The sequence below is a fragment of the Cherax quadricarinatus genome, chromosome 5 (genome assembly GCF_038502225.1).
Source record: "Cherax quadricarinatus isolate ZL_2023a chromosome 5, ASM3850222v1, whole genome shotgun sequence".
Taxonomy (NCBI): domain Eukaryota; kingdom Metazoa; phylum Arthropoda; class Malacostraca; order Decapoda; family Parastacidae; genus Cherax; species Cherax quadricarinatus.
In genome coordinates this window covers 22,504,817-22,515,499 of record NC_091296.1, presented here as the reverse complement: position 1 = coordinate 22,515,499, position 10,683 = coordinate 22,504,817, and the positions used below count along the sequence as shown (strand labels likewise).

At 42.6% G+C, this 10,683-nt stretch overlaps 1 non-coding gene across 1 annotated transcript; it reads left to right on the top strand.

Annotated features, from left to right (window-relative positions):
* Positions 1–3,279: 3,279 nt before the first annotated feature.
* TRNAK-CUU (transfer RNA lysine (anticodon CUU)) lies at positions 3,280–3,352 on the top strand. Its single transcript has one exon. It is a non-coding gene; the product is annotated as a tRNA-Lys (tRNA).
* The last annotated feature ends 7,331 nt before the right edge of the window (positions 3,353–10,683 follow it).

Here is a 10,683-nt window from a genome sequence, read left to right as displayed (position 1 = left end):
TCTCCCACACACAGGTGGCGCCGGGGTCGCGGAGTCAGTTTTTCAACACCCAGGTGTTAGTGTGTGTGGTCTCGGCGCGTCCTGATCACCAATATTAATGACCTGAGACAAGTGCAGCGACATCGTAAAGAAGCACACACTATCCACTACACGCAAAATATAAAGCTCAACTTTTTATTTTTTTGCCCACAAAGACACGAATATAATTTTTCGCATGGCTTAGCCTCGTGCTCTGCTCTTCCCGTCCTGTCAGGAAAAACCTGACACACTCCTTCATAAGGACAGGTGCCAGGGTATACATGAGGTCTACTGCCCAGGTGTACATACTGACTGCAGCTACGGAGGGAGTACATGTCTGCTACCAGGTGTACATGATGATTGCTGCTAGGGAGTATATGTCTGCTGCCAAGGTGTACATGACTGCTAAGGTGTGCATAATGACTTCTGCTAGGTAGCACATGTCTGCTGCCAGGGTGTACATTATAATCAAAATTAAGCGCTGCTGGGGTGTACAAAAGTGCTGCTGCTACAGTAGACATGACCGTTGCCAAGGTGTACATAATAACTGCTGAAATAATTAGACAACAGCTACCGTCGAGAAGATACGCCGATATATCAGCAACTAATTGGGTCCAACTTCTGAATACAGACAGAGGAAATATGGAGCAGATTGAAAAGAAACAATTCTAAGTATGGAGAAAGACACCATACCAAACCTCAGAACGAACACAACAAGTCAAGTGTCTGATCGACAAATATGACAAAATGGTAACTAACGAGTGGGAGGCTCGAGGCCAAACCAAGATAAATACATGAAAAAGATGCAAGAAAATGGGGAACAAGATTCGTGTCCTCAACGTCAATTTTAGGTAACAGTTGACGTTGTGCTGAACGGACGAAATAATTATCATAATAACCTAGTAACCATAAAATAACACGGATTCCACAAGAAAAGATCATGCCGGCTTTAACTTTTGAATTACATACAACAAGTAGGAGGAAAAGATTCCATCAGACGTAGTATATCTAGATTTTCAGAAGGCGTTCGACAAGGTCCCACCTCGAAGACTGATGACCAAAATAAAAGCCCATGGTTTAAGAGGCAAATTTCATACCTAGTTAAGCAACTAGCTCAGACAGGAGACAGTGGTACTCAACAGTCAGGTGGCTGAGTGACTCGCCATTAATAGAAAAGTACCCGAGGGATCAGTTCTTGGTATAATCTTATTTACAATACAATTTGGTCATTATCCGATGCGTCAAAGACCACTATTAGAACTTGTGTAATTATCATCAAGTACAAAAAAATAATGATTACAGTCTTTGTGTATCAGCCAAGTTCTGGCAGCCTCTGCCCAGAACTCCCTCCTTTCCTACGAAAACCTATAAGAATGACCACGAGGTAGGGCTAACATCCACGACAGCAAAATTTGAAGATGACATGAAATTAGTGAAAAAATCGCAGCATTCAGAGAGGACGAATTTCAATGTACACAAAGTGCGAAGCAATGCACTTAGGATATAAACTCAAACATGAATACGCAGGGTCTGGCAACAGATTTACTGAAACAAGTGAAAAAAAATTATTTTTGAGTAATCATAAGCAATGACTTCATAAGTAGCAAGCAATGCCTGTCTGCGATCAACAAAACAGACCAGCATGCTTCATAGCTATAAACAGTACAAAACACTAGACACCATACTGACTATAATGCACTTGCTGAACAGCATCTTGAATATGCTTCCCAGTTTGTGTTCATATTGCATACAGTTAGAGTGCTTGGAGAACTACCTAACTCGTACCATCACTCAGTAACAAAGCTCACAAAAAAAAAACTCAAAGCACTTAATCTTTTATCTTAAGACACAGAACAAGTGGAGATCCCAATTAAACCTTAATACTCAAACAAACTATCTGAAGTTCTGAATGAGTCTAACTCGAGACAATGAAATAAAATTGCAAGGCAGAAGATGCAACACGAACTTATGCAATCTAATGAACTACAGGCTAGTCTAAAGACAATAGTCATTCCAGAATTAGCTGGATAAGCACTTTACAAGTACAGGATTCAATTAGATATCGTGCCCTAGTGGGTGAAGTTGTCGGAGCCTTCAGGATCACATGCTCAACATAAATCTATCAATAAAGATTGCTGGGTCAGCCCAATTTGTTTTATATTCGGAAAGCGTGATAATAGGTTACAGTGACCAGCAAGGTATAATGAAAAGTAAAGGAGGACAGGAGTGAGAAATGGAAATAAGTCACTCTGACTGACTTTTTTGGGTTATCCTAGGTTCTCTACACATATGCTGCTATGTTTGATAATTCTATGTAACTGTATTTGTGTATACCTGAATAAACTTACTTACTTGCTACTTTACTCACTAAACCTATTGAGACTGTCATATACATTTAAGAGACGGGGTAATCCGAAATCAAGAAATTCCCCACGTCTTTTTAGCGACTGCATCAGGACGATCAGTCAACAAATGCGTCAATAACAGAAGTAATGGTAGACGTAGAGAGATGTGATAATCTTCCCTTCACTAGAAGCAGAGCCACTGGTACACAACCCTGAGTGGCAGGGGTGTAAGAGAGTAACAGCAATTTAGCAGAGGTGGTTGTTACCCACGTCTTCCATCCAGTTCCAACTTCTGTAATTTTCATCCCCTCAAGGAAGGTTCCTTGATGTTGGTGAGGGGCTCTTGATTTAGGGAATTGGATCTGTGCTCCAGTTCCCCAAATTAAGCCTGAATGCCTTCCACATCCCCCCCCCCAGGCGCTGTATAATCCTCCGGGTTTAGCGCTTCCCCCTTGATTGTAATAATAATAATAATGTAATTTTCATGCTATTTTTCCAGCATGGCACGTTATATTTTTCTCCTCCGTTTTCATGCCAACAGTGACCGGAGGAAGTGGAGGGTGGGAAGAGAGCATTCTACTTTTCTATCCTTGACTTGCACACCTAGACTGCAACCACAACTGATGGGCAACACTCTCGCTTCACACAGTGTCCGTGGTTCCATCTCCGGCAAGGGTGGAAACATTGGGTATGTTTTCTTACACCTGTCCCGGTCATCTAGCGAGCAAGTAGTAGTCGACTGTTGTGGGTCGCATCCTAGGGGACAAGACTGAGGGCTCCAATGGAAATAAGACAGTCCCTCCTGGGTGACTAACTCTCCGGGGTTAAAAATCCAAACTCTTATCTCATTTTATCACACGAGTCACACACACATATACATACAAAAGGTACAGAGATGTATGCAGGTGCCAGAGACGCCCGGCTAGCTCAGTCGGTAGAGCACGAGACTCTTAATCTCGGGGTCGTGGGTTCGAGCCCCACGTTGGGCGCGCTTTTTTTTTTTTTTTTTTTTTTAATACATGTTAAGATCTACAAGGAGAGATACTGTGAGCAGCGGTGACGTGTATATGAGAGAGTGTCCACACCAGTCTTGATGACCAGTGTGAGGGGAAACTACAGTAATTTTGAAATTCTCCTGAAACGTATCGCATCTGAGGCTGGCCACATCACCTCCGGACGGCGCTGTCACATAGCGTCCCAGGAGGTGCTAGGACCGGCCAGGCGTTGGGACTCGCTAGGCTCTGGGGACTCGCTAGGTACTGAGGATAAAGGAAAGAACCACAAGCATAGGCAAGTGCCAAGGCCGGCGGGGACAGCAGTAACACGTTCCAGAGCCGACTCAAGTAGCAGTAACACCTGAGGACAGAGTGCTAGACGGAACATGATGCCAGAGTGCTAGACGGAACATGATGCCAGAGTGCTAGACGGAACATGGAGCATGCCAGAGTGCTTGACGGAATATGATGCCAGAGTGCTAGACGGAGCATGATGCCAGAGTACTAGATGGAGCATGCCAGAGTACTAGACGGAACATGAGAGGCTAATTGTCCCGACAGCGGAACTTCATGAAACTCCTGGAAGACCAAGATTACAGGCTTCAGGAGGCATGACCAATCTTTAGAATGCATGACCTTCAGGACTCATGATCAACCTTCAGGATTCATGACCTTCAAGATGACCAACCTTCAGGATGCATGACCTTCAGAATGACCAACCTTCAGGATGCATGACCTTCAGGATGACCAACCTTCAGGATGCATAACCTTCAGGACGCATGACCTTCAGGATGCACGACCATGTTATTTCTCTGCCTCGATGCCCCCAGAGTTTCATCACCAAAGGAAGTCATTCGAAATGACAGAGCTGTCAGGTGCTGCGGCAGAAACTATGTACTACGTCACAAGTATTTCCGAATGTTTGTAAACTAAATTACGTAGGTTCCGTGAGTACATACGTACGTACTGTGTGTGTGTGTGTGTGTGTACTCACCTAGTTGAGGTTGCAGGGGTCGAGTCCAAGCTCCTGGCCCCGCCTCTTCACTGGTCGCTACTAGGTCACTCTCCCTGAACCGTGAGCTTTATCATACCTCTGCTTAAAGCTATGTATGGATCCTGCCTCCACTACATCGCTTCCCAAACTATTCCACTTCCTGATTACTCTGAAAAAGCGCGCCCAACGTGGGGCTCGAACCCACGACCCCGAGATTAGAGTCTCGTGCTCTACCGACTGAGCTAGCCGGGCGTCTAGCCGGGTGTGTGTGTGTGTGTGTGTGTGTGTGTGTGTGTGTGTGTGTGTGTGTGTGTGTGTGTGTGTGTGTGTGTGTGTGTGTGTGTGTGTGTGGTGTGTGCAGGCAAACAGGCTAGAGGTAATTTTAAGTGTTCAGTCCCTTAGCCTTGATATCTCTAAAGTGGAGGCACGTGAAGACTTAGACTTGTACACAGGAGCCAGATGAGAGGTGCAGCAGTTGGAGACAGCGTCATAGGTAGACGGGTTCCAAGCAGTGGAAGCAGATCATGGCGTAATGCTGGATCAGCGGTTGGCAACACAGTAGTTGTAGTAGTACTCCTCTGTGCTAGTGTTCCATGGTGCTGCTGTGTCAGATAAGTAACATTTGACTAATAGCATTTATCAGAGAGAAGCTGATAAATAAGACAAGTGCAACACCTGCCTGTTTTCACTGCAGAGATGTAATAATGTTGGTGAAATTACCTACACTATATAGGTAAAAGGAACACGTGCAAAACTAATAAAACACTGCGCCGACGTTTCGCTCTCCAGGTTTCTCAAGCTAATACTAGCTTGACAAGGTGCTGAGCACAGGAAAGTTAACACTGCACTTCTTCCACTGTCTCCACATGATAATCGCCTCTACAAGATTAAAAAAAAAAATCTTGGTGTCAGGCGAAACGTTTCGTCATGAAGGCGCGTACACAGGTGTTGTAAATGTGCCTTATTCAATCCAAGAATCTTTAAATATGTCCGATAACGTTTCGCAGTCACTTTTACTAGTCCTCAAAACATTCAACACTGAACAACGTTGTAAAAAGTGTGGATTCCTTCACCTATTAAATCACGTTAAATATACTCGAGATGACCTTTTTCATAATGGCTGATGCATCTTACAGACATAATACTTCTCGTAATAAAGTTGGTAGAATTACCGACAATATGTAAAGTAAAAGGACACAAGTGCAACTAATTTGACATTTATTGTGGCAACGTTTCGCTCTCCAGGAGCTTGATAAAGCTCCTGGAGAGCGAAACGTTGCCACAATAAATGTCACATTAGTTGCACTTGTGTCCTTTTACTTTACATAATACTTCTCAATAAGTTTACTTTATGTAGATTCAAATTTATCAGTAAGATTAACATAGTTAAAAACAATAATAATCGTGTTGAAATCCGTGTGTTAACTGGAAAATGCCTCTTCTGGCTGGCTTCAATTTTTTTTTCTCAGCACTGGTGTGCTTTCGTGAATGGAAGGTTCGCATTGCTACCGACCTGCACAAGTTCCTATTTTATTTAACAGTGGTACTGATTTCCATTCAATAACTGGGGAATACCTCTTGCGATCGGCTTGATATTATTAACGGTGATGCATTTGATAAGATTGTTGACAGACATTAAACTAGTAGGCTACCTGCAAATTTACCAATATATATAATTAATATGAAACTTGTAAGAGTTGGATTTTGTGTATTAACTAGAAAATGTTTTGTCGGAATGGCTTCAAATTTTGAAAGTTAGTGCGTCTTAGTGGAAGGTTCGTCATTTTAGTGGACTTCGTAGCCTCTAACTTACAAAATTAATAACAAATTTAGATCATCATACTTGCTCCTCCAGACTGCTAAGAAAAATTAACTGAAGCTGATAATTAAACAGATTCAAAACGTTTTAAAACGACACCATCTTAATTATAATAGCAATTCCCTTTAGCTGTTTACAAGTTCTTCTACGTCATTAACAAAACACTAGAACCCTTTTTGTTATTCAGTATTTTAAACACATCCCGTGAAGAATACTCAAATGTATGTACTATCATTACTAACTTGCTAATATTGCCATGACTTCACTCGTATTACATCAATCACAACACAGGTGAAATTATTCAAAACCCATTTTTTCACAATCTGTAATCCACATCCATAAATCCTTCCACGCCAAAGGATTGAGGGGAGAGGGAAGCCGGGCTTTTGGTCAGGCAAAGCCGCTCAAACCTCCCCCCCCCCGGCCTCCCCATTAAGATGACTCAGCACTGGCGAGGTTCAGCTGTTCAGAAGATTATCAAAAACCTACCAACTTTAAATATTTAATTATGTCGAACAGAAAATATTCATCTTTTAACAATATGCTGTTGTACTTTGTGTTCCTTCACAGTAAAATAACTGGCTCGAGTTTCATTAATATCAGGCACTGGATCCTGTGACTTAAATAGGTTTCCACCTCTCTTCCCCCAGAAAAAACTTTCACACACTAAACACATTTTTTTTTAATTCTGAGAAGTGGAGGAGGAAAAAGAAGAGAGCAAAGGCAGGAAAGGTCACCTGACTGAGCAACGTACAGACCTAGCAGGACACAGCAGACCTTCAATATAACACATCAGGACCTACTCAACACAACACTGACATTACCAAAGTCTCCAGCCATTACACTCAATGAGTGCATCGCGACCTATGAATGATGCATCGCGATCTATGAATGATGCATCGCGATCTATGAATGATGCATCGTGATCTATGAATGATGCATCGTGATCTATGAGTACATCGCAACCTATGACTGAGTACATCGTAACCTATGACTGAGTACATCGTAACCTATGAGTACATCGCAACCTATGAGTACATCGCTACCTATGAATGAGTACATCGTAACCTATGACTGAGTACATCGCAACCTATGAGTACATCGCAACCTATGAATGAGTACATCGTAACCTATGACTGAGTACATCGTAACCTATGACTGAGTACATCGTAACCTATGAGTACATCGCTACCTATGAATGAGTACATCGCGACCTATGAATGGGCAGATGAGGAAAAGACCAATTAGGTATGAATGGAGAGTGGTGGGGGGAAGGAGGGGACAGAAGTGGGGTGGAGAGAGGGAGAGTGGTTGGAAGGGAATGTGGGAGAGGGGGAGGGAACGAGAGAGGGAGTGATGGGGAGGGACGGAAGGTAGGGTGGTGGGGAGGAGTGGAGGGAGAGTGGTGGGGAGGGGAGGAAGGAGATTAGAGGGGAGGGGAGGAAGGAGAGTGGTGGAGAGGGAAGGAGTGGTGGAGAGGGAAGGAGTGGTGGAGAGGGAAGGAGTGGTGGGGAGGGAAGGAGTGGCGGGGAGGGGAGAAGGATGAGTGGTGGGGGAAGACTGATGGGAAGGGAAGGAGGGGAGATTGTTAGGGAGGGTAGGAGGGGAGATTGTTAGGGAGGGTAGGAGGGGAGATTGTTAGGGAGGGTAGGAGGGGAGATTGTTAGGGAGGGTAGGAGGGGAGATTGTTAGGGAGGGTAGGAGGGGAGACTGGGATTGCTGGAAGAGCTGAAGATGATTTCTGAATAGATCAAGTGACTAACACATAACATTGTGTTATCTGTTAGTGTTACACAGTCTGAGAATTATCCCCACCAGCCGCTCTCAGACTAGGCCTACGAGGCTAAAAGGAAATATTACTGCATTAAGAACTATTAGGAAGCACATATACAACGTCAGATCTGTGTAAACTCAATCTATGTAGAAATTTGTAGGATTTACCTGTCATCTTACACCATCATGGGGACATATTTACCTGTCATCTTACACCATCATGGGGACAAATATTTACCTGTCATCTTACACCATCATGGGGACATATTTACCTGTCATCTTACACCATCATGGGGACAAATATTTACCTGTCATCTTACACCATCATGGGGACAAATATTTACCTGTCATCTTACACCATCATGGGGACAAATATTTACCTGTCATCTTACACCATCATGGGGACAAATATTTACCTGTCATCTTACACCATCATGGGGACAAATATTTACCTGTCATCTTACACCATCATGGGGACAAATATTTACCTGTCATCTTACACCATCATGGGGACAAATATTTACCTGTCATCTTACACCATCATGGGGACAAATATTTACCTGTCATCTTACACCATCATGGGGACAAATATTTACCTGTCATCTTACACCATCATGGGGACAAATATTTACCTGTCAACTTACACCATCATGGGGACAAATATTTACCTGTCATCTTACACCATCATGGGGACAAATATTTACCTGTCATCTTACACCATCATGGGGACAAATATTTACCTGTCATCTTACACCATCATGGGGACAAATATTTACCTGTCATCTTACACCATCATGGGGACAAATATTTACCTGTCAACTTACACCATCATGGGGACAAATATTTACCTGTCATCTTACACCATCATGGGGACAAATATTTACCTGTCATCTTACACCATCATGGGGACAAATATTTACCTGTCATCTTACACCATCATGGGGACAAATATTTACCTGTCAACTTACGCCATCATGGGGACAAATATTTACCTGTCATCTTACGCCATCATGGGGACAAATATTTACCTGTCAACTTACGCCATCATGGGGACAAATATTTACCTGTCATCTTACGCCATCATGGGGACAAATATTTACCTGTCATCTTACGCCATCATGGGGACAAATATTTACCTGTCAACTTACACCATCATGGGGACAAATATTTACCTGTCATCTTACGCCATCATGGGGACAAATATTTACCTGTCATCTTACACCATCATGGGGACAAATATTTACCTGTCAACTTACGCCATCATGGGGACAAATATTTACCTGTCATCTTACGCCATCATGGGGACAAATATTTACCTGTCATCTTACGCCATCATGGGGACAAATATTTACCTGTCAACTTACACCATCATGGGGACAAATATTTACCTGTCATCTTACGCCATCATGGGGACAAATATTTACCTGTCAACTTACACCATCATGGGGACAAATATTTACCTGTCATCTTACACCATCATGGGGACAAATATTTACCTGTCAACTTACACCATCATGGGGACAAATATTTACCTGTCATCTTACACCATCATGGGGACAAATATTTACCTGTCATCTTACGCCATCATGGGGACAAATATTTACCTGTCATCTTACGCCATCATGGGGACAAATATTTACCTGTCAACTTACGCCATCATGGGGACAAATATTTACCTGTCAACTTACGCCATCATGGGGACAAATATTTACCTGTCAACTTACACCATCATGGGGACAAATATTTACCTGTCAACTTACGCCATCATGGGGACAAATATTTACCTGTCAACTTACGCCATCATGGGGACAAATATTTACCTGTCATCTTACACCATCATGGGGACAAATATTTACCTGTCATCTTACACCATCATGGGGACAAATATTTACCTGTCATCTTACGCCATCATGGGGACAAATATTTACCTGTCATCTTACGCCATCATGGGGACAAATATTTACCTGTCATCTTACGCCATCATGGGGACAAATATTTACCTGTCAACTTACACCATCATGGGGACAAATATTTACCTGTCAACTTACACCATCATGGGGACAAATATTTACCTGTCAACTTACACCATCATGGGGACAAATATTTACCTGTCAACTTACACCATCATGGGGACAAATATTTACCTGTCAACTTACACCATCATGGGGACAAATATTTACCTGTCAACTTACACCATCATGGGGACAAATATTTACCTGTCATCTTACACCATCATGGGGACAAATATTTACCTGTCAACTTACACCATCATGGGGACAAATATTTACCTGTCAACTTACACCATCATGGGGACAAATATTTACCTGTCAACTTACACCATCATGGGGACAAATATTTACCTGTCATCTTACACCATCATGGGGACAAATATTTACCTGTCAACTTACACCATCATGGGGACAAATATTTACCTGTCAACTTACACCATCATGGGGACAAATATTTACCTGTCATCTTACACCATCATGGGGACAAATATTTACCTGTCAACTTACACCATCATGGGGACAAATATTTACCTGTCAACTTACACCATCATGGGGACAAATATTTACCTGTCATCTTACACCATCATGGGGACAAATATTTACCTGTCAACTTACACCATCATGGGGACAAATATTTACCTGTCATCTTACACCATCATGGGGACAAATATTTACCTGTCAACTTACACCATCATGGGGACAAATATTTACCTGTCATCTTACACCATCA